This window comes from Larus michahellis, chromosome Z, assembly GCF_964199755.1.
Source record: "Larus michahellis chromosome Z, bLarMic1.1, whole genome shotgun sequence".
NCBI classification, from domain to species: Eukaryota; Metazoa; Chordata; class Aves; order Charadriiformes; family Laridae; genus Larus; species Larus michahellis.
Window position 1 is genome coordinate 72828282 of NC_133930.1, and position 25363 is coordinate 72853644.

The following is a 25363-nucleotide window of genomic DNA, read 5'->3' on the forward strand; positions in this document are numbered from 1 at the left end:
TTTTTTTCATATATACTGATGAATGTTTAAAAGTAGCAGCTTCTCAGATTTTTGAACCAGCGCACCTTGTCTCTATTTAATATTTGAAATTAATATCTTCGGGCAAAATACCTTTAGGTCTGGAGAACGAAAAAAGCAGAAGGTTGTGATGGTGGGAGGGTTTTGTCTTGTTTTGCTTTGAAATCTTAGCTCATGTCTTACTTTTTCTTTAGCCATAGCCAAGCAGCGTTACATGGCAGTGTTACTTAGCTAAGCAGTGTTTTGCAGTGAATACATTCTCAGCAAGAAGACAAAATGTCTGACTGACACCAGTCAGACAGATGTCGGTGTCATTCAAACATGGCCCAGTATTTCTTGCCTTTTTCTGCCTAAGGGCATGTGTCTGCCATGTAATGAGGCATAGTGCAGAGATAGCCAAATTATCACTGAACTGCATCTATAAATCCATAGAGTACAGAAATCTGGATCATCATGCATTTATATCATTTATATGAGACCACATAATTGTTACTTAGTTGTTCATAGGACTGGGCTGAATATTATGGAGGGTACAGTGGGTATCTATAGGCTGTGTTTCACAAGTTCTCTTCAAGATGCATTGTTAAATCACTCAAAGCTGAATGTTTCTGTATTTCTATAGAGACATGGCTTAAGCTGTCCATCAAGCTGAAGTTCTTCTATGCCCCACCCCCCCAAAAAAAAAAGAGAAAACCAAAACCAATTCAAAACCCCCAAGAACACAACAAACAAGACATGGCTACATAGATACTCAAGGCAAATAGTTGTAGCAAGGAAGATGTACCCTTGGGAGAAGAGGATCAGGTGAGATAAAATTGGACATGCATAAGTATGGATGAACCCACAAGTGCTAAGGGAGTTGGCAGATGTCATCGTGAGGCCACTCTTGATAATCTTTTATTGATGATGGTGACTGGGAGAAATGCCCAAAGACTGGAGGAAAGAAAATGTCACTGCCATCTTCAAGAAGGGTAGGAAAGAGAACCCAGGGAACCAGAGGCCAGTCAACCTCACCTCGGTCTATGGGAAGGTCATGGAGCAGCTAGTCCCTAAAACCGTTTCCAAGCACATAAAGGACATCAGAATTAGCCAGCATGGTATGTCATGGATAACTGTGTGTATGTAAGCATATGTAAGCAAGAAAATTCCTTTCCCTAAAAACTGGAACGGGACTTGTTTTCTGATTTCTACATCTAGGTAAAATACACAAATTCTCTAATTCCTATTGCTACATCAAGGTTGTATTCTGGCTTTGAAGGTTTTGATGTAACTCACTGGTTTTCCTGCAGAAAAAAATAACACAACCAAATCATAGGAAAACCCCAAATCCCTCCCCACCCAAAACAAAACCAACCAAAAAAAAACCCCCCAAAAAACAACAAACAAACAAAAAAACCCAATCCACAAGCAGAGCAATATTGAATGTGTATAGGATTGTCATAAATAGTATTATAAGTGGTAGGAGGAGTGCTACTTTTTGCATTGCCTTTGTGCATGTATATGCCTGTTTCTTTTGCTCTGCTTATCCTTGTGTCTGGGGATAAGATTCAACATAGAGTTGAGGATACCTTTAGCTATACTGATATAACAATTCATCTTTAACTCCGCTTGACTACTGTATATTTTTATTTAAAGAATGCTGTTGGAATTCTTCTGAGCTCTTTCTCCTCGCCCATTCCAGTTGTGAATTACAATCTCAAGAGCACTGATGTGTCTTTTTGCAATGAAATGCTATGCCATGCCAAGTCTTAAAAAAGCTTCTGTTAACAGTCAGGCCTAGTCCATTATTTTGGAACTAGATCAAATTTAACTAAGTGGAAGGTATTCTGAGTTATTTAAAAAAAAAAAATTGTATGTATATTCAAATTTGCTATATATATACATATATACACCAATCTTTTTTTCCTCTTTTTTTCTTCTATGTTCTCTCTTCCTGAAGCTTCATAATGCTGTCAAATTGTTGTCTTCTAAATGTGAAATATTCCCAAAAGTAGATTACAGTGCTAAATTCTGTCAGTTTAATAAGATGAAGTTCAGCTAAAGTGAGGGAAGTAATAAGATAAAATTGTTTCTCTTGTTTGAAAATCAAACCCAAACGGTATATATGTCATATTGATATATTTTTAAAAAGCAAATTAATGAGAGATGCATATATAGCACTATAAATTTGCATCCTGCTTTACAGTAAGTAAAAATATGTATTTACTGCCATCAACAGTTTGTCCAGTCAGCTAGTTTTGATATACACCTAACAATCACAGGTATCAGAAGAGAGAGCTATAAATACTGGACAGTAAAAGGGTAGCAGTAGGTGCAGAAAAACCTGCCCAAAGACCCTATGAGACCTCTTGGAGTCTGCTGCCATGTTGCTGCTGCTGTTGCAACTCTGAATGCAATGGTGGACTTTAATTTATTTCTGATGGGATGAAAGTTATCTTTTCACCGAGTTCCACTAACATATTCCTTGATTATTATTCAGGATGAATAAAGCTTTCAAAATGAAGGATGCAGATTCTCAGAGTCGGGTCTGTTTATTCATTTACATAATACACCACATTTCAGTGAAGTAGGGTAGGCATTACTTACTGTGAAAAAGGATAATATTAAGCCACAAAACAAAGGTATTAGACAAAGCATGAAGCATGGAAAAGAGGGTGCTAGACAAACAAAACAATTCCAGTAGTACAATATGGCAGTCAAATACAAAAATCCTGAAAAGTTTGAAGCCAGTACATACCAGTGATTCAGAAAAAAACTGAGCACTGGGAACTTCCAGACTCTACTGGAACTCTACTGGACTGGACCAATTACTATTCTCTGAACAGAAGTTCGTGTGAAGAAATGTACAGAAGATACTGCCGCCTTTCAGGAATGCTTAATCCATGTCCTCATCCTTCTCAATTGAGCACGTTTCATCCCATGTGAAACTACCATGACTACCTTACTATGAGACGCTTACAAGAAGAAATGCAGCTAACAGCTGTTTGGAGTTTCTTTATTGACCACAGCACTCAGGAGATCTACAGTACTTGTAAAGCAATCAATAACAGCCTTAAGAGTCTGAGAAAAGTAAAGAGTCAATTGTTGGGCTTGCCCAACAAGGAAACTTTTAAAACTATGCTGCAGTAGCACAGCTGTGACTTGGCCTACGCACCCCAAGGCTCCAGAAGAAACTGCACCTGCATGGGCTTTCTGCTGGTGTAGGCTACCATCACTCTTCTCCAGCTCAGGTACAGGACCATAGCACAGTTTGCCACAGAAGTGTTGAACACTCAGTTGAAAACAATTGCTGTTTGAAAAATCATTGCATTAATTCAAGGAATATAAAATCATATGGAAAATAATGGTGAAAAAACAACATTAAGAAAAGTGGGGACTAACCATTATGCTAATACAAAGAAAGGAATGTGGTGCTCATTAGAAGAGAGTCTATATTACGTCTCCATCTTACTCAGTTTCAGTATTTAGCTATCATTCCCACACTGATTGTACTTTTTCAGCTAAATATAGATATACCTACTACTTGTCAGAAACAGCCTTTGGAAACTCAATCAGTACAGAAATTATTCTGTTGTGTTTACCTCACAGTATTCTTTTTCAAGTCCTTGAAAATCTGTTCAGCTGCCGTGCACCTATGATCACTGACCTTCTTCTCGGGAATACCAATAACTACTGTTTTGGGGGATGTGAAATTTTTTTTGTGAATTCCAGACAATAAAATCCAAACACAGAATTGAAAACTGGGAACTGATATCAAGGAATGTGGCTTCTATTTAATATTTTGAATCAGATCCATGAATGACCTAAATATATTGAGGTTGTGATTTTGCTACTATATGAAGTTCCAAAGATTTCACTTTTAACTTGCAGCAGATTGACAGGGACAATTTCAAGGTATTTTAGCTATCTTCAGTATGTGTTTCATTGTTGCGATGCTTTGGTACATTTGCTTGGGGCTAAAATTTGCCCATGGATCTCCCCAGCTGCGTTCTGCTACCAGCACAGTGAAGGAAGCAGAGTTTCATCCAGCCCTCAGAGTGCCTCTGCCTATAACTTCATGCAAAATCCTTCTACTTTTTTCATTAAGATTTCCAATTCCAGCATGACTGTGTAGCTTCTGCTAGATATCTGTGGTTTAAAGTCAGAAGAAGGTGGCATATTTCTCTGTGCTATGGGATTACAGTAGAGGTAAGTAACAATAAATTCACTTTTTGGATATTTTTTAGCCACCGAATGTTGTGCTTGTGGAGAGTTTATTTTTAGCTGGGTCAAATGAACTCATGGTAAATCCTGCAATTTTTTCAGGCTGTTCTTTCTCTCAGTTTCCCTGACCAGGACTACAGGACAAAATACAGAAATCAAGAACTAAAAGTACATCTAAGTTATTTGCTTAATAAACAGCTCCTGATTTTTCTGTTTCTGCTGCTTTTTCATTGCAGACTTGTGACTGTGTTTTTGTTCCAAAACACTTTCGTTCCAGGGGAGACAGTGTATAATGGACTATTTAATCCTCAATCACCTTCTTCACAGTGGACAGCAAAACCAACATTATCTACAAGGAATATAATTTAGGAAAGTTATGCAACTTTCCAGGCTACTTCTGTTAAGCCAAAGGAACAAGAAAGGGACATGAGTTGGCCTGAATGCACAAAACCAGTCTGTAAAAGTGGGCTGAGTACTGGAGTGCTGTTTTTAATTTTTTAAAAAATGCTTAAGGACTTATTTTGATATGCTGACAACAATCATTGATCAGGGCAACCATATTAAAACTGCCTCTTGGACACTGAAATATAAGATTTAGATTTCTTATATATGCAAGAAAATTTTCAAAGTCTGTCCATGACTTCTTTGTGCCTCCAGTCATTTAATGGATAGCTAAATATCTGTTGTGGACAAAGGTTATCAAAAAAGATACATGGTTTAGGAGCATATTATAGAATAATATGCCTTTCACTGTGACAGAAAGATTTCTAAAGACCTATGTAGTAAATACTGTAAACATGCTCAATGTTGCATGCACGCTGTCTTACTAGCTCTATTTGCAATAATGGCAGGTACAAGCCATAATGTACATATGGTTTCTTTGCTAAAAGCTCATTCATCAGTTTTCCCTCACAGTTTAGGAGCAACAAGCAGGCAAAGCCTGTCTAATATTGTTTAAGAAACATATTATTCAATTCATAGACTTTTTTATCTGCTAGTGCTGCAGGCCACAGTTCAATTTGATTTTAAGATAAAAGGTTATGCTTGTGACTGATTGGTTACTACTAAGTTTTTGTCTTTCCCAGAAAGGCAAGCAGGAGCTTAATAGCACTGACCTTTTGACTGAAACAGCTCTATTCAGATGAAAAGTCATTGATGTGAGACAAGCACATTCTTGATGCATTTATCCTCCTCCCCTTCCAAAACCTTCCTTAGGGGTCACATTCCTGAATGCTGTAAGAATGAACAAAAGTGTACAAAGATGATGCAAATCTCCAGATATCCTGAAGTTATCTTTTTGGTGAGATTCAAGCCCAGGAAGAGCTTGCCTCGTGTTTCTAGTCTCATATTTTCCTTTGTCTAGTTTGGAGAAAAGGAGGCTGAGGGGCAATCTCATTGTTCTCTACAGCTCCCTGAGGAGGAGAAGTGGAGGGGGAGGTGCTGAGCTCTTCTGCCTGGGATCCCGTGATAGAATGTGTGGGCGGCGTCCAAATTTATATCCAAGAGGTTCAGGCTTAACATTACGGGGCATTTCTTTACTGAGAGGGTATTCCTATTCTATTCTATTCTATTCTATTCTATTCTATTCTATTCTATTCTATTCTATTCTATTCTACCCTACTTTACCCTACTTTACCCTACTTTACCCTACTATACTCTATTCAGAATCATCAAAATTTCCTTTCCTACATTTCTGCCATCACCACACACTCAGAGGAGCTCTGAGCTCTTAAAACCCATAGGTTTGTTCTTGGACATAAGACCCACCTTCTGGAAACCTGTAGCAGTAGCACCAGCATTTAAGTCTAGCCAAGCCAAATAGGCTTTGTAGTAAAATAAATTCTAATTGGATTGCTTGTTACAGCAGCAATATGCATTTTATGTGACTTTTAGGTGGAAAAGGACCACTTCCAATCACTTTATTAAGGCCTTCTACATTTTTATGTTCAGTTGCTACTGTCAAACTCAGGCAGTTCAGTTTGCAAATTAGTCCTTGACTTATACATTCAGTACAAAATCCTTGCAATTACTTGCTTGATTAATTTTAGATGTATAAGATGTCTGTCAGTGCAAACATACAAACATTTATACATTTGTGTGTGCATACATGAAAAGATGAATGTCTGTGTATTCATGAAACTGAATGCGCACAACTATATATATCAGAGGCATATATATCAAAGGCAGGTCTTCAGTATTTCAGACCCTTTCATTATATTTTGGTTATTTACTTTAATACAGTAAAAATTTAGCATGAGGCAGTACAGAGCTTTGGCAATATCTTGAAGTACAGAAACCAAGATTCTGCATATATTTTGGAATTCACTCTACATCAAAATATTAGGTGTTTTCTGTAATTTTGGTAACAAGGTTTAGGATCAACAGCCAGACTCAAATGGAGCACTCTTCCACAAGTTATGCTTTCTGTTCATGTTCTATGGTGATTAAGCCATTATAAACCAGTGCACAGCTCGAGTATGGCTGGTCAAGCTGGAAATCATCCTTTTTCAGGTAAGATCAGGTTTTGCTGTCCAAGCTTGGCTCTTCAATTGCTTGCAGCAATTGCTGGATGATTGACGGGATATAACTTCACCTCAGAGAGAAAGTGAGGTAGAAACACTGCCCAGGGCAAAAGGTGTGATGGTATTGCCTGTACTGTTGTCTTTTTGGCTTATGGGTCACTCCTGGAGCTCAGGAGGGATTTTGTTTTCCAGCACAGTTGTATAAAGTATCATCCTTTAGTGTTAAATTACTGGTATCTCCACAGTCTTTTAAACTGGCAGGCATACCTATTCTGCTGGCATTCACAGTCAGCATGCAATAAGAAAGATCTGAAATACAAAGGACCTGAAATTCCTGTAGTTTCCAGAACATGTTCAAACCTCCTGAGATAGGTTGTCACATTGGACCTTCAGATCAGACCTAGATGACACCCACCTGTACACAGAAATGACCAATGCTGCGTAGGTATACTGACAAGTCCTCAGAGGTCCTGTAAGTTACATGGTTATTTTAAAATCCAGTGTTTCAATTCAAATTTAGGCCAGTATCTGTTGTTCCAGTATGATCCTTATTAATGTATATACAGTATTGAAGACCAAAAAGGTGGTAATCACATCAAGCTCTTCACGTGAAAACTACAGCGAGCAATAGCCTTCAGAGGTTCTTTAGAATTACCTGTAGTTTAACTAGTCAGCCAAGAACTTCGACAATGGTGACAAGAAATTAATATTTTTTCAACGTCATCCATCAGAACCATGTAGTCATGAATGAACATAAGTAGATAGAGGCCACACAGCATTTTTGGAGATCTCAATGTTTACATCTATTGTATTTCATGATCAGTATTCTGAGTTAAGCTCCTTCTTTTCACAGTGGGGACTTTTTGTTGTCTGAGGTTCAGCAAAATGTGTAAATTCTTATGCTAGAAGTCATAGTAAAGAAGAAGAAAGCTTTATTTCAAAAGTTAGCAAAAAAAAAAAAAGGAAAGAAAAAAACCACAACCTGCACTTATCTGTATAGATAACAATTTTTGAAAAGAAATATTTCTTACAAATTGCACCGACAGATAATCAGATTAAGTGCTTGTGATCTGTGCAAGTACAATAACTTTCACGTTCAGTCTAAGCCAATTTAGAAACCAGAAAATTGTTAGTAACGATCCAGCATGCAAAGAGATTATCCAAAGCTGTTCTATGCTAATACTGTTATCTGCATAGTCATTCCCTTTCTACTAATGTATCTGCCACCTCTGCTGACTGCGTGACACCATAGACAGTTATCAGATACTTGTGGGATATCCTGTTTTAACTCCTGCCTTTGTGCTAGATGTCCTGCGGCAGAATTAGGACAAAACCAGATGAATTAGATATTAGAGACTTCTCTTTTTTTCTCAGCTTGTGCAAACATACTACAGACTGCTTTAATTTTTTTTTCTGTGTAATCCAGAAAATGCAATTATTTCCCTGATGGCTTAAATAATGGCTCAGAAGGCAATTAAATATACTTCTGTTTCACATCTCTGAGACTTTCAACACTGGCGGCTGCTACAAAGACCACAACTGTGACATAATAAGGATATGGCAAGCAAATCTTAATAGAACTGGTTTCCTGCTAAGTGTGATAGCTATGGAGTATTTTATTGTGCTGGGGAGAGAATTGGAGCTTGTTGAAACAATAGTATTTCAGGAGAGAATACTCAGCCATCACATAGCCTATATAGACCTTGCAATTTCTTAATGTACTGTAGGCACTATGTTTTCCTGAAGCCTCAGCAAATTAGAGATGGATTTAAGGCCACAATGAAATACAACACCCCTTGTGAAACAGTCAAATATCTTATGTTGAATTTGGTATTTTGAACATTGCCAGAAGAGGCAGGAGAGGGGTGTTCAAGCTGAGGGCAGGGAAAGAACTTCTTTGTAAAACACAGATTGAAGTTCACTGTCAATACCAGATTTTCCAATTGCCTGGGAGAGGCCATGGTGGATATCATTAGAAGATGTATTGCAAACTCCGGATGGTCTCTACATTTTTCAAACGATCTAAGAAGTTGAACTTTGCTCTCATGCAGCTGACATTAAAAATCCACCTTTGCATCTGATGAATGGTGTTTGTTTATATTTATCATCATTAAAACCAGGATGTTTTAAATTAAATGTAAAAGGTCATGAACTTTTACTTTGTAGATTTTGAAGAAGTAATTTTTACTGACAAGTATTTTCAAGTACGATGCATTCAAATTTAAGTATTTTAACAATATTAAATTCCATTGCCTTCTATGTCTCAGCTTTGAAATAAGAATTACTTTTTAAAAAATAAATTCTTAAAGATGGTTTCAAAGAAGAGTAGTTGCCCTTCAAAATGCAGTGCAAACATATGAACTCAGAAAGCTAGTCTTTATCCAAAAGGTAAACCTGTGTAAATGTGGCTCTCGGCGAGACCTTATATCTCATCTCAAATAAGTGTTTCAGAGATTCATGTCTTCTGCTTTGTTTGGTGTTCCCTGATTCTGTCAGTTCATCCATCAGCTTCAATATCACTGAAATGGCACTTTAAACCTTGTGCTGCTTCTGTTTTCTGACTGCTACTGCTGCTGTCAATTTTAGTTCTTTAATAACAAGATTTTCTTGATGCTTTTGAACACTGAAGTTTGTACATTTGCTGTCTGAGAGTTATAGGGAGGCTTAAAATGATTCCAAGATCTTGGCCCTTTTTCTACTTTCTTTCCATGAACGCATAAGATGACTTTCATTTGGGCCTGGATCCTGCAAATTGCTTTTCACATTCTCAGATGTAGGGAGACTCCTTCATTGTCTGGCGTTTCTTCAAGATTTACAGAATTACAGAATGGCTGAGGTTGCAAGGCACCTCTGGAGGTCATCTTGCCCAAGGCCGCTGCTCAAGCAGGATCACCTAGAACAGGTTGTCCAAGACCATATCTATTAAGTTTTTAATATCTTAAAGGACAGAGACTCCACAACATCTCTGGGAAACCTGTTGCTGTACTCAACCTCACAGTAAAAAGGTTTTTCAGGATGCTATGGGAAACACTATTGAAAGTCTTACTAAGGTGAATGTATGCATTACCCGCTGTTCTGCATTCAGCTACAAAGACAGTCAAGTCATCGTAAAAATTTATCAGGATGGTCGAGCATGACTTCCTCTTCATGAAGCCGTGCTGACCACTCCGGATCACCTTCTTGTCCTTCATGTGCCAGGAAATGTTTTCAAGGATTAGTTGATTCCTCACCTTTACAGGGATTGAGGTGAATCTGACTGGCCTGCAGTTGCCTGGCTCTTCTTTCCTGCCCTTCTTGAAGACAAGAGTGACATTTGCTTTCACAGAATCATAGAATCATAGAATCATAGAATGGTTTGGGTTGGAAGGGACCTTAAAGATCAACTAGTTCCAACCCCCTGCCATGGGCAGGGACACCTTCTACTATACCAGGTTATTCAAAGCCCCACCCAGCCTGGTCTTGAACCTTCCCAGGGATGGGGCATCTACAGCTTCTCTGGGCAGCCTGTTCCAGTGTCTCGCCACTATCACACTAAAGAATTTCTTCTTAACATCTAACCTAAAGCTACCCTCTTTCAGTTTAAAACCATTACCCCTTGTCCTATCACGATATTCCCTGATGATGAGTCCCTCCCCATCTTTCCTGTAGGCTCCCTTAGGTACTGGAAGGCTGATATAAGGTCTCCACAGACCCTTCTCTTCTTCAGGCTGAACAACCCCAACTCTCTCAGCCTTTCTTCACAGGAAAGGTGCTCCACCCCTCTGGTCATCTTCATGACTCTCCTCTGGACTCACCCCCACAAGTCCATGTCCTTCTTATGTTGGGGACTCCATAGCTGGATGCAGTATGCCATGTGAGAATCTCACCCAAGTGGAGCAGAGGGACAGAATCACCTGTCTCAACCTGCTGGCCACGCTTCTTTTGACACATCCTAGGATGTAGTTTGTTTTCTGGACTGCAAGCGCACATTGCCAGCTCATGTTTAGCTTCTCATCCACCAACACCCCCAAGTTCTTCTCTGTAGGATTGTTCTCAATCCATTCTCTGTCCAGCCTGTATTTGTGCTTGGGATTTCCCTGACCCAGGTGCAGGATTTTGCACTTGGCCTGGTTCAACTTCATGATGTTTGCATGGGTCCACCTCTCAAGCTTGTCTAGGTCCCTCTGGATAGTACCCCTTCACTCCAGCACGTTGACCACGCCACAGAGTTTGCTGTCATCGGCAAACTTGCTGATGATGCACTTAATCCCACTGTCCATGTTGCTGATGAAGATGCACCTCCAATTCTCAGGAACCTCTCCCAGTCTCCATGATCATTCAAAGAGAGTGGCTTTGTGATGACTTAAGCCAACTCCCACAGCACTCATGGGTGCATCATAGCAGGACTTATGTATGTCCAGCTTGCTTCAGTATTCACTAATCTGATCCTCTTCCACCAAGGATAACCTTTCCTTGATCCAGGTTCCCTCTGGCCTCTGGGGCCCAGGATTTCTGAAGGCTGGTCTTAGTAATAAAGACTGAGGCAAAGAAGGCATTCAGTACTTCAGCCATTCCCGTGTCTTGTGTCACCACAGACCCTGCCCCACTCAGCAGCTGGCCCACATTTTCCCTAGTCTTCTTTTTGTTTCTGTTACAGAAGCCTTTCTTGTTAACTTTGACAGACTTCATTACACTAAACTCCAGGTAAGCCTTGGCTTTCCCAGCTGTGGCTCTGCATGTTGAGATAGTGTCTCTATACTCCTCCCAGGTTACCTGCTTCTGCTTCTGCCTTCTTTCTCTGTTTGCATTTTGCCAGGAGTTGTTTTCATCCATGCAGCCTTGTGGCACCATTCCTTGATTACCTGATTTGGGAATGTTTTCTTTTTGAGCTTGGTGGAGGTGATTTTTGAATACCAATCAGCTTTCTTGGACACCTTTTCCAATCAGGGTTTTATCCCATGGCACTCTGTCAAGCAGATTCCCTGAAGAGGCCAAAGTCTGCTGCTCTGAAGGCTAGGGTTGTGATCTTGCTATTTTGACCTGCTCCCTCCTTTCAGGATCCTGAACTCCACTATCTTATGGTCACTTCAGCCAAGGCTGTCCCCAGCCTTCATATCCCCCCCACAGCCCTTTCTGTCACAGAAATTCGTAATTAGATTATTTCTTCATAGGATAGAACTGAAAGCATATTATTGTTGTTGTTGTTATTGTTATTATTATTATTTTATTATTGTTGTTACTGTTGTTACTGTTATTATTTCTTGATAAGGCAGAAATTCAAGTTAAGACTAATCCTTATGATATAGAAGCTCATGTGGTTTCCCTTTGTGCTCTTTCTAACCAGAGGAACGGGATACTGTATCATCTTTTACCAGGAGACAAGAATTTTGTGCTAGAAAAAATATCTCTGTTCACCATAGTGCAGTGCTTGTTGCCACTGTTTCCCTAAAATTCCTAATTCTCTTTCACAGTAGATTCAGGTTACTTTCAGACAAAGTCAAAGAATGAAGCAGGAGAGCTCTGGCCTAAAGATTTAGTATCAGAATTGAAGGAGTCAACGGTTCATCATTTTCAAGTGCTGAAAATATTGATAAATCCAAAAGAGAACAGGAGATTGCAGAAAGATCCCATAATTTCCTAACTTAAAATAAGTGGTCAATCACAAAAATAGAAATAACTGTTCTATCCCATTGATTCTTCCTGAGGTATTGCTTTTTTCCATATTTCATCTGTTAAATTCTTGCTGAAGAAACATCTAGGATATGTAAAGTATTGTCAAATACAACATTTGTGATGATATGTTGGTGTTTGTATGTTTATAGGCACTCAGTCTACCTAAAAATTAAACCCTCGAGGGACAGAGCTTTTGCAGAGAGACATTTCTACTCCTGTGAAAGAAAACCATAATTAGGAGTAATTATAATTGAATCTTGCAAAATCTTGCCCTTTTTCCACCAGACCTACTTTATATATTAATTTTGAAAATATTTGTTTGTTCTGTCCTCTACAATGAAAAGCTAAGATAAAATAAGGATATTTTTGGTTCCTCTATCAGAAGTGCTCTTTAAAAGAGAACTGGTGGTTCTTCTAGAAATATAATACATTTGTTTGTTTTGACTTTCAAAACCTGCTCCTGAAGTAGATTAACCAGACCCACTGGGAGATAAGACGTGGAAGGCTGAATCTTTGCTGACAACCTGTGGAAGATTTTTACTACAAAACTGTAATGAATAAATAATGAAAAACGTGACAGTCTATTGCTCTGTTTTATTGTAACATATTACTCATGCAGCTGGCAGAGAAGCACCCTGTAGTATAAGCCTGTATTCGTTCACGAGGATACATCTCTTATTCCAGAGGTCCTGACCTTACTCTAAAGAGTAGATAAAAGCAGGGGACTAGTAACACCATGCGTGATTTATTTTTCAAGTCATCCTTAACAGTCTTTATTGGTATGGGAGGAAGCAAAATAAAAAAAAAAGGCTTGGAAAATGAGAAACAGAGATCTTGGATCACGTAGCTGATGCAGCAGGGTATGAGTGCATATGGCCACCATCAAGCACCTTCCAGAGGAGCGGAGGGAGAGTGGCACTTGTCAACTGATTCTTACAGAAAGAGAGATTGATCAGTTTGCTGCTGCTTTATTTAGGTCTGTGTTCATTCACCTTCTCTGATTACTTTTTAGTAACCATCTTGTTGAGAAGTTTTCTTGCAAACAGCTCTGGTGGTGAGGTTTACCCTGTTGACCAGGTGTCTTCTGACTGAGTGTGGGGTTGTTTACTCACAGACAGAAGATGCAGTTTCTCTTGCTGTCTCCCACTTCCCCCACTAAAGTTTTCCTTAGAAAATTATTTGCTAACCTATTAACCACAACTCATTACTTCTTCAGTAATTTCATTTATCTTTCTTGCAGCAGAAATTCTGTAAGGTGTACCACTGAGTGTCCTCTCGGGTCAAGCCCAATGAAGAAATTACTCTGTCCTTTAGTATGTTCTGTATATCTTCCCTGTTCAAGTCCTTTAGGAATCTCTCCATTTATGTCTGGGAAGTAGTAATAACCAAAGGAGAGAGGGAGTAACTCAATCTAGGCCTCTCACACAGCAAAAGGCAAGCTGCACTGCAATCATTTTACTGGCAATGTACCTGGTACCCTCAGTGCTTTTCACAAACTTTTTAAATTCTCGTATTTATTTTCACCACTAATAGTCACCATTAAAATAATAAAGTGGATTTTTTTAGTCATTATCACTCTAAAAATACTATTGAGAGAACTGTTACAAAATGTTAGAAAATACTCAGATATTTATATATATATATTTAGATTTTTATTTTTCTCGGTCAATTTTCTGGGCACTTTTTGTTAGTGCCATCAAGCACAGTGAGAATTAAAATTTGCTAAGAGACATCAGGTCTGCTAAAGGATGTTTATCTGGAAAAAGAAAGAGTGCAATTAAACCATGCATAATACAGTATATTGAGAAAGACAGAGCTAGAGTATGATCTCAGTGTATATGGAACATCAACAGGATGGTTTACTGAACGCATTATGTTCAAAGACCTCACTGGCAGAGTAAAAAAGAGCAACTGATTCTCATATTTTGCAAATGGGATGGGATATTTAACACTGCAGAACTATTCTAAGGACTCGCCCTTTCTTGAAGCCTCGTTCCTCTTTTGTACTCAGTAGAGTGTCATCAGAGCATAAAACCTTGATTATGTTTTGGATGTCACAATATAAGTACAGATAAGTTAAATAAGGTGAGTTTTTTCTCCTTTCAGTCACGATAAGTTTCACTATTATGAGCAGAAAACAGAATAAAAGTGAATAACGTACAACAATTGTACATCTGAAATGGGAGAGGGAGGCAACTAGAGTCATATGGCATTTTTTCATAAAAGATCAGAAACAAAGGTTTCATTTAGAACAATTTTTATGGTTTTGAACATTCAGCTTTCAGAGCAAATTTACAAGACTAGAATTGTTTATTTTCTTTATCTTCTTTTGTGGTTTACAAAGTTTAAACAGTACTTGGATGTTTTATATATTACAGTATTATTTTATTTTTCTGTAAGTGTCCCTGTTTTCACCTCTGGACAGTTCTCTGCAGAAAAGATTCTGCTACGTGTAATCACCTCCGCTCTTACTTATCACTTACATGTAATCACACTCTCCTCTTATTCCACGTTCTCTGGGGGAAAATATTGATACCCATAAATGAGATCTGTTCTATGAATGGACGTGAGCATTCCACAGGATTAGTGAATTTGGGGTGTCTCTTAAAAAAAAAAAAAAGAGAAGAAGAAAAAAGAAACTAGTTATTTCAAAGACATGTTTTTCTCAGGAGGTGTTTTGTGGAAAACAGAAGTTCCTTAAAGAATGTAAAAATGAATTACTCTTCTGTACATCAGTAGTCTATAATAAAAATGCATACAGCAAAAAAAAAATAGTGTTTTCCCAGGTTGTGAGTTTAAGAAACATATTTTCTGCAGTCTTACGCAGACAGTGGAAGCACATTATTTTAGTTTTCTAAACTTAGGTTTAATAACTTGCTAACACAGAAAATATGAAGAACTACATAGGCCAGTTCAGCCCCCCTTCCCCTGGGGGCTGATGGAATCCACCTGTCCCAATGGGGAAACCGCTTCTTTGCTCCTAAACTGCCAGGACTGATTGAGAGGGCTTTAAACTAGAATCAGTGGGGGAAGGGTGTATCATCAGGAGAGCTGAAGATAAGCCAAGGTTGGCACAGCATCACCTGCAGATGGCAATGCTAATGGGAGCATTTATGCTGCTCAAGGGAACACTGAGTGCTTAGGAACACATCTGAAACGCTTGCACACCAATGCACTTAGTATGAGAAACAGGATGAAGTGGAAGCATTGGTTAGTTCCCCAGAGGTATGATATCATAGGTATTAGCAAGACTTGGTGGAATGGATCCCATGATTGGAATGCCGGGATGGAGGGATACAGGCTACTCAGGAAGGACAGGCAGAATAGGTGATGTGGAGGAGTTGCACTGTTGGTAAGAGAGAGGTACAGCCATTACGGTTACAGATGACATAGTTGAGAGCCTCTGTGTGAGGATTAGGGGAAAACAAAGGACAGAAAACAAAGGACATGTCATAGTGGGTGTCTTCTACTGATTGCCCCGCCAGGATGATAGCACTGATGAGTTATTCTATAGGCAATTAGGAGAGATCTCTGGATCGGTAGCCCTTGTCCTTATGGGAGATTTCAGCTTCCCAGACATCAACTAGTAATACCATATTGCTATGATGAGCAAGTCTGGGAAATTCTTGAAGTTTGTGGAAGGTAACTTTCTGCCACAAGCACTCAGTGAGCCAGCTAGGAAAGATGTCCTTCTAGGTTTGCTATTTGTGAATAGAGAAGGACTCGTGGGTGGTGACGGTAGGTGGGTTTTTTTGCCACAGTGATAATGAAAAGGTTGAGTTTAAAATTTTCAGTGTCATGAGAAAAAAGGTCAGCTGAGTTGCTACCCTGGATTTCAAGAGAGTAAACTTTTAAGCTATTCAAGGAGCTACTTAGCAGGACCTCCTGGAAATCTGCCACTGAGGGCTTAGGAACCCATGAGTGCTTGTCGTTTTTTAAGAACCGCCTTTTAAAAGCACAGGAGCAGGCAATCTCATTGTGTTGTAAATCAAGCAGGCAGGGCAGAAGACCAGCTTGGCTGAACAGGGAACTCTTCATGGAGGTCAAGAGGAAAAAGAAATTGTGCAATCTCTGGAAGCAAGGTCAGGCTTTGCAGAAAGATTACAGAGCCGTGGATCACATATGCAGGGAGAACATGTAAAGCTAAAGTTGAACTAAAGCTGAAACTCGTCAGTGTTGTATCAGTCAACAAGAAAGGCTGGGGGGTGATGTGATAGAGAGCAGCCCTGTGGAAAAGGACTTGGGGGTACTGGTGGATGAAAAGCTGGACATGAGCCAACAATGTACGCTTGCAGCCCAGAACGCCAATCGCATCCTGGGCCACATCAAAAGAACTGTGGCCAGAACATCCAGAGAGGTGATTCTCCCCCTCTACTCCGCTCTCGTGAGACCCCACGTCGAGTACTGTATCCAGCTCTGGAGCCCTCAACATAAGGACATGGACCTGTGGGAGCAGGTCCAGAGGAAAGCCACGAAGATGATCAAACGGCTGGAGCACCTCTGCTATGAAGGCAGGCTGAGAGAGCTGAGGTTGTTTAGCCTGGAGAAGAAAAGGCTCCAGGGAGACCATATAGAGGCCTTCCAGTACCTGAAGGAGGGCATGTAGTGATAGGACAAGGGGCAGGGTAGGTTTAGGTTAGACATTTGGAAGAAGTTCTTTACAACGAAGGTGGTGAGACACTGGAACATGTTGTCCAGAGGTGGTGGATGTCCCATCCCTGGATACTTTCAAGGCCAGGCTGGATGAGGCTCTGAGCAATCTGATCTAGTTGAAGATGTCCCTGCTTACTGCAGGGGGGTTGAACTAGATGACCTTTAAAGATCCCTTCCAACCCAACATATTCTATTCTATTCTATTCTATTCTATTCTATTCTATTCTATTCTATTCTATTCTATTCTATTCTATTCTATTCTATTCTATTCTATTCTATTCCATTCCATTCCATCCCATCCCATCCCATCCCATCCCATTCCATTCCATTCCATTCTACATAAATAGCGAGAGGAGGTCCAAGAAAAACATTAGACCGATACTTGTTGAAGATGGTCACCTGACTAATAAAGATCAAGAAAAAACAGAAGCATTCTATGGGGTTTTTTTTGTCTCAGTCTTTAATAATACCAATAGACCTTGGTCTGCCTGGTCGTTTGAGTTGGAGGACCATGACTGCAGGAACAGTGACATTCCATTTGTGGGCACTAAAATTGTAAGAGACTAGTTGGGTTGGCTGAATGTTCATAAGTCCATGGGGCCTGATGAGATTCATCCCAGAGTACAGGAGGAGCTAGTGGATGTTACAGCAGGACCCATGAGCATTATTCTGGTTTACAAGAAGGGCATGAGGGAAGACTCAAGGAACTACAGACCTGTTAGTCTAACTTTCAGTACCCATAAAAAAATATGGAGAAGATCATACTGGCTACTACTGAAAGGCATTTAAATAACAATGCAATCATAGGGCAAAGTCATCACAAGTTCACAAAGAGAAAGTCTTGTATGACTACTTTGACATTCTTCTACAATAAGGTTACCCATCTCGTAGATGAAGGGAAGGCGGTGGATGTAGTTTTTCTGGATTTTAGTAAGACCTTTGATACAGTCCCTTACAACATCCTTTTGGACAAGTTGTCCAACTCCAAGATGAGCAGGTTCACGGTGCACTGGGTGGAGAACTGGCTGAACAGCAGGGCTCAAAGGTGTACAATGAATTGGGCTACCTCTGGTTGGTGACTGGTAACCTACAGTGTTCCTTAGGGCTCAATTCTAGGGCTGGTTCTATTCAATAGTTTTATCAATGATTTGGATGCTGGAGTAGAATGCAATATTAACAAGTATGCTGATGATATGAAACTGGGAGGTGCTACCGAATCTCTTTAGAGATGAGAGGTCTTGCAGAGGGATCTAGACAGATTGGAGCTTTGGGCAATCATCTGTGGCATGAAATTTAACAAGACCAAAGGACAGATTCTGCACCTGGGACGGAGTAATGCTGGATACAAGTATAAATTGGGAGAGGAGTGGCTGGAGGTCAGCTGTGCAGGAAGGGATCTGGGGGTTCTGGTTGGCAGCAGGCTCTATATGAGCCAGCAGTGAGCCCTGGCAGCCAAGAGAGCAAACTGCATCCTGGGCTGCATCAAACACAGCATAACCAGCCAGTCAAAAGAGGTGATCGTCCCGCTGTACCCAGCATTGGTGTGGCCTCACCTTGAGTGCTGCATATAGTTCTGGGCCCTACAATTTAAGAATGATATCAAGGTACTCGAATGCATCCAGAGGAGGGCGACAAAGCTTGTAAAAGGGTTGGAAGGCATGTGCTATGAAGAGCAGCTGAGGACTCTGGGTTTGTCTAGTTTGGAGAAAATGAGGCTGAGAGGCAACTTCATTGCTATCTACAGCTCCCTGAAGAGGGGAAGTGGAGAAGGAGGTGCTGATCTCTTCTCCCTGGGATCCCGTGATAGAATGTGTGGGAATGGTCCAAAGCTGCATCATGGGAGGTTTAGACTTGACAGTAGGAAGCATTTCTTTACCGAGAGGGTGATCAAACACTGTAACAGGCTTCATAGAAAGATGCTCAATGCCTCATGCCTGTCAGCGTTTAAGAGGTATTTGGACAATGCCCTTAATAACATTCTTAACTTTTGGTCATCTCTGAACTGGACTAATGGGATGTTGCCAAAAATTGACAAACTTTTAGAAAAATTGAAACCGTGGAAGAATCAGAATGTTGTTGAGTTTTGTGATTTACGAACAGGGAGTTTGGAAATATCATGAGTAAATCACATGAAAAATTGTTGTTTCAGACTGAGTGTATACAAGTGTTTATACAGTCTCTAATTAATTATGTGGCTGAAATAAAGCCAAATACAGTTTATAGCTATGGGGATAGTGGAAATTTTAAAAATTAAAATTGTGGTCCAGGCTCTTACGGGTGTTTTTAAATACAGGATACTATTAATTCAATAGATCTTCACCAATTAAGTCTAGGCAGCTGACTCCACATTTAGAAATGGAAGATGGTATCTGCTTAATGCTCTGTCCCATCATAGTTCAGAATGAGAAAGGGCAGTGGTAAAAAGGATTCAAATATTTCCACTGGTGTTGTTTTTCACTCCTCTTGCCTTTGTGAGAAAGGCTGCTAAAGTTGTTAGCAGAGGCAACTCAGTGTTTCCTGCATTATTTAATTAAACCCACCTTTGTTCTCCATCTGTATTTTGGGCCCCAGGTTGTGTGGACCTTGCTGCAGAACCCTGAGCAACATTCATTAATCATTGTCTCTCTTGAATACTAATTCTCTCTCTGGGTGAGAGTACTGTAATCATTTTATTTTGCGGGCAGTTTCCTGCCTGATAGGCTGCACGTACACACAAGAAAATCTGAGGCCTAGGACATTTTCATTACTCAATGACAGCATATGTGGTGCAGGCTGGTAATTCTGCTTCTTATGAAAAGTATTATAATTTTATTTTGCATGCCAGAATTCTTTGTGTGCTAAGTCCTGCATAATTATTTGTTTTATAGCATCCAGGGTTGGGAAGAGGAGCAGCAGTGGAAAAGCAAAATTATGGCAATAATTCCAAGAAAGAGGGACTTCCTCAGAAGAAAAATACTCTAAAATATAAAAAGATGAAAAATGGGGTCCAAGGCATATGCCAAGGACAGACAACTCAGGATAGCCCATTTTTCCTCCACACATACAACAATACCTTCTTTCAAGGAATTAATAGGGAATTTGATCGAAGAAAACAAACACCATCTGTTGTTTAGCAGATGTAGATATTGATGCTGGTGGTGATTCATTGATGCTGGTGGTGATTCGTTTGTTTAAAAGGACAATATAGAAATCATTTAGAAGTCAACATAAATGGTGTCATAAATGATGACCTAAAATAACCGTATTCAGGTGTAAAATAGTTAATTTTTGTACAAACTGGCTATCAGGTTATTAGATTTCCTTTTAATATGGAAAGGCAAAAAAGGCAAAGACCTTTTAATCACAAGACTGTGTTCATACACTATTGTTCTATTGCTGCTTACTTAGTGCCTATGTCCAGCTCCTGGAAAGACATTGTGACACCTTAGTGTCACTTGGTGACATCTTTCAAAGACCTATGAGCATGATTTTGTCTTTTATGAAAAATCTTATACAGAAATTCTGGTCTGGCTTATTGTGATTTCAGTTATCCTGACAGCAATGATCACCACTAAGAAGACAACCCTGAAGGTGATGCAGTGAAAGTGAAATTATTACCTTATAATCCAAAAAGTGGATCATTGATTTCTATTGAAACACATTTCTGATGGAGAAGAAAAGTTTCAAACATGAGAGACTGAATATTGATATGTCTTGCTTATGGAAAAAATTGGTGCTACTGCTCATAAAGCTATACATTGAGAAGCGACGGTAAGAGGGCTTTTTTTGCCATTTGGATTTCTCTTAGCTGGGTTTTGTCATGCATGCAGAATGCTGACCCTGAATTGTGGCTGCACTAACAAGATAACAGCATGAAAAATTACAAGATGTTACAGATAGCAGACAGGATACAGGATATACAACTTAACAACCTTGATTAGTGGCTGAACTAACAACATAGTAACGTGGGAAATGACATAAATAAGAAACAGTGTCACAGAAGGAGAAATTAATATGAATTGCTGATCAAGACGTGGATAACTCTTATCAGAGGTAGGAAGTAATGGTGTGTCCTGGTTTGAGCAAATCAGCAAAATGAGGATCTAAGGTGAAAGAATAAACAGGAGGGAGCTGTTTGAAAGAAATTACTGTGGTGATTGGGAAAAACTTACACGTGCAGAAAGAAGGGGGAACAAAGAGGTAGTAAGGTAGCAAGGTTTGGGCTATGTCTGAAGCTGCCTTATTCCTGATCAGTGCTTCAGAAGAGGACAATAATCCTGACCTTGTGACTGTGTCTCCATCTGAACCACTTCTGCAGTGAGGGAGCTCCTGGAAGGGGTGGGGGGCTTGGAAATGCTCTGCAGGATTGATGGAACATCCTGACTGTTTAATACCACATGCAGTATAGAAGCACTAGTATAATCTACTGGTACTATCTGCTTTCCTAAGAAGCCTGACGGTTTTCAGCCTCCATCTTCTTCATCTTCTATGACTGTCATTAACAGTGAGTATGAAGGGTTTTCTCTCAGCTGCTCTTTTATGGGAATGGCAGCAAGACTAGCAAGTACTTCAAAAAACAGAGATGTCAATTTTTTGGTCGTTATTGTTATCACTGAGATGTGTTGCAGAGGAATAGTTATACCTGCAGAACATGAACTGAACCTGCAAATTGTCTGAGACTGCACTAATTTTCTTAAGGAATATATGACTCGGAAAGGAAACAAAAAAACCCACACAGTTTTGCTGAGAAGTATACTTGCAACACTGAAGTCAGCAGCTACTTACACCAGACGAGACTGGTAAGTTTTTTCCCTTGACGTATCTTAGATCTCTGTCTCTGTATGAAAAAATCACTGAAACATGAGATATTGTAGATTTTACAAATAAAATCTAGATACAATTAAAATTTAGAAATAAAATTTTAAATTATGGCCTTATTCTTAGTTTAATTGATTTGTCTTCTAGATAATTTTATCCAGAATACAAATAATTCAGTTACCTTTCAAAATTGCTCAGCTAAAAAGTTATTTTAAAACAAGCTTTTGAACTACTAGATTCAGAAGCTGTGTACCCTCTGAAGGCCATTAGTGCAGTATGTGCAAATATATGTCAATTTGTTTCTTACAGTAAGTGTTGCTATATTAGAAAGGACATTTCTAACATATTTTTAGGAAGAAGGATACGTGTAGAACATGGTGCTACATTCATGTATTTTCATTGTTTCTTTTTTCTCAGCAAGGTCCAGTGAAAAAACAATGGTGAAAAAAACATGCGAAGCCGTTTCTACTGAGAATGATCTTCCAGGAAAAACAGAAAGATGTAGTTTAAGAGTCTGTGGTGTTGGCTCCATTCCTTTAGTCTTACCGTTCAACCTTCTCTTTACTAGCCTGTGATCTGAGGGTATGCATAGAGACCTCCTACCTTCCCCTAGTAACTCCAAGCCTACTGGGAAGACTGGATTTAACTCAACAGTCAACTGCATTTGGACAACGCAGCTTGTTGAGCTGCCTAGGGACACAGAGCTGCCATCTCCAGCCGTATTAGGTGTTACCTTGCTGTTTAAAGTAAGTACTGAGTAGTGATTCATGAGTAGCGAGTGAGTAGTGGGAGGTACGTAGTTTTTCTCTGCTTCCCTTTCTTTCCTGTGAACTAGGAGTAACATGGTCTTCCTAAATGTCTGTATCCTTATTTCAGGGTTTGCTTAAAGAAGCAGCAGGCTTTAGTATGTTTTATCTGGACCTTAAATAGTGTCTGGGTTAGGTCTGCTCTAACAATGAAAAATAAAAATTCATAGATCTTCAAAGACTGTCCCCCAGGGGATTATGACTTTGGCCGCAATGCATTGTAGTTAAGGCTCACAGAGTTTTCCTCTGTGACATCTTGATTTGTTGAATTTGTAGATAAACTATTGGTAAGGTAAAGTGTGTTTGAATTATAAAATTGCAAATAAATTTCAGACAGGTCACAGGCAGCCCATCTAAACACATACAGCATGTCTCTGAGTAGCTTATCAGTCTGTTCTTCTTCAAAATTGAAACAATCCTAGTGTTCACAATTGGATCATTTTGGCACCACTCCTCTTCTCTAAAAGAACACAGAATTTTTGGCTACTGTATCTTTATTTCTTCTTTTACAACATAAAGTGTATTGACTGAATTGACAAAGTTCAGTCACATTTAAATTATGAGTTTTTCACATAAAGCGACTTTGCATGAATTTTCATGAGATTTTTTTTTTTTTCAGTAACAAGAGCATAGTTGACTTCCAGTCTTGTCAGACAAAGCACTTTCTCCTTTAAAAGGAAGGAAGCTGTAGTAAATGTTACTTCCACTAAATCAGTAACGACAACAGTTGGAGCACAAGCAGTAATAGGAAATAATGTCCCAATTTAGAAGTGAAATAATGGTCTTTCAGAAATGGATGAGTGCATTTGTATAGCTATGGTAACACACAAATGTATCACAAAAGAGAAAGCCAAGAAAAAAAAAAGTTGCTATATGCTGTTATAAAATGAGGAGGTACCTTCATTAAAAAAAATAAATTATCACAAGAATACGAATTGTCCTCAAGTTATTTATATTCTCCACTAGACATTATGTTTATTCTACAAGAACTGATGAAAGTTATAGCAGAGATACAAGAATGAGAAAAACTCCATTTCCTTGTTATATAGTTAATTTAAGATTAACATTATGGCACATTTTGGTACCATTAATGTGACTGATGAATAGAAAAGATGGGGAAATTTTCCCTTATTATTTTATCTCTAAATACCTCACTCCATAAACCTCCAATGCAAAACTGGAACTAAGGGGATAGGACTGCATTCAAGTTTCCATAAGATATCTACGCTTTTTGGTTCTCATGGATTGTTTCCTAATTAAGAGTGTAGAAAACAGCATTGATTTTTCAATGGCTACCTACTTCAAATCAGAAATAAGCATCAACTTCTGTTTCTTTTTCACTAGAGCAACTGCTTAATGGTCCCTACTCACAGAACAAGGGTACCACAATCTTTCCCTGCTATATCAGGCCCCTGTATGCATCGAAACATAGAAACAGTTGTTGCCTATCTATTTTGTCTCAAGATGGAAATAATCTGGGTTTAAAAATGTATCATACATGCTTCCCTTCTGCAACTACTCTCTCATCTTTGCTTTATGAAATGGTAATTTTTGAGTTAGAAGTAAATACAGCAGTGAAAAAATGTAAACTCTTCTCATTCCTCTGTTGTTGTATTTTTTTCCCCTGTCTCTAGACATTAGCCATCTAAGGAGCAGTGACAAGTACTTGGAGCCTTAATGTAACTGCTGGGCATTTAATTGGTGTCCTACATCTAATCAATAGCTTTAAATCTATGTATAATTTACATTAGGAATCTTTTTCAACTACCTTTGGGCATATTCTACATGTGAACCTGCAGTGAAAAATTTCTAAATTTCTATGATAATTTCTAAATTAAAAAAAAGTATCATAATTCATAAAGTTTCATATTTGAGAAATAAGAACTGTGGAAAAACTAGATCTTCATTAAAAGAATAACTAACTAGTCAAATATTATTAAACAAATTAGTCATTCAGTGACTAATCTGGATTCAAAGACACTTCTGGTTTTGAAGACACTTCTTTGCTCGAGAAGACTCAAGCAAAATAACTCATCAATACTATTTCTTCCCAAATTACTTGAAAAAGACTGGTAATTTCCAAATGAATTATTTAATTTGTGAAGATATTTGAGCAGCTGTGATTAGAAGTGGATAAGGAAGTTTGCTTTTTTCTGCTTGCAGTCAGAAAAGTAGGTTGTAGTGCTGTACAGATGAACATAAGAGGAGACAACAGGTGATGAGCTGTTTTATTAAGGAGGGTGACCTTATTTCCCCTACCATATAGACCCGATGTATCCTTATTTCTTTAATTAAACTTCCGTTTTAGAGAACTGTTATAAAATCTTTTTCTTTTTTTTTTTTCTTTTTATGAAAGTGGGTAATTATCTCCAGGTAATTACCTTTGTGCTTCTAAGAATATATTTGGATCAGTAAGTGCCTGGGTTGCTAAAGTTTCCATTTTTATTTGTAAAAAATTGGAAGCACAGCTAGCAGAGGGAGCCAACAGAAGGAGGATTTTGTGCAGCAGTGTATGGGCTCTGTGTCCAGATCTTTCAGGTGAGTTGGTAATGGAATAGGAGACAGTTGAGGACACGTGGGTCAGGATTAAGAGGGCAGACCAACATAAGTGATGTTGTGAGTGTCTGCCACAGACCGCCTAATCAAGAAGTAGACAAAGGCCTCTTGAAACACCTAGAAGAACCATGCACTTCCTAGGATATCCAGTCCTCA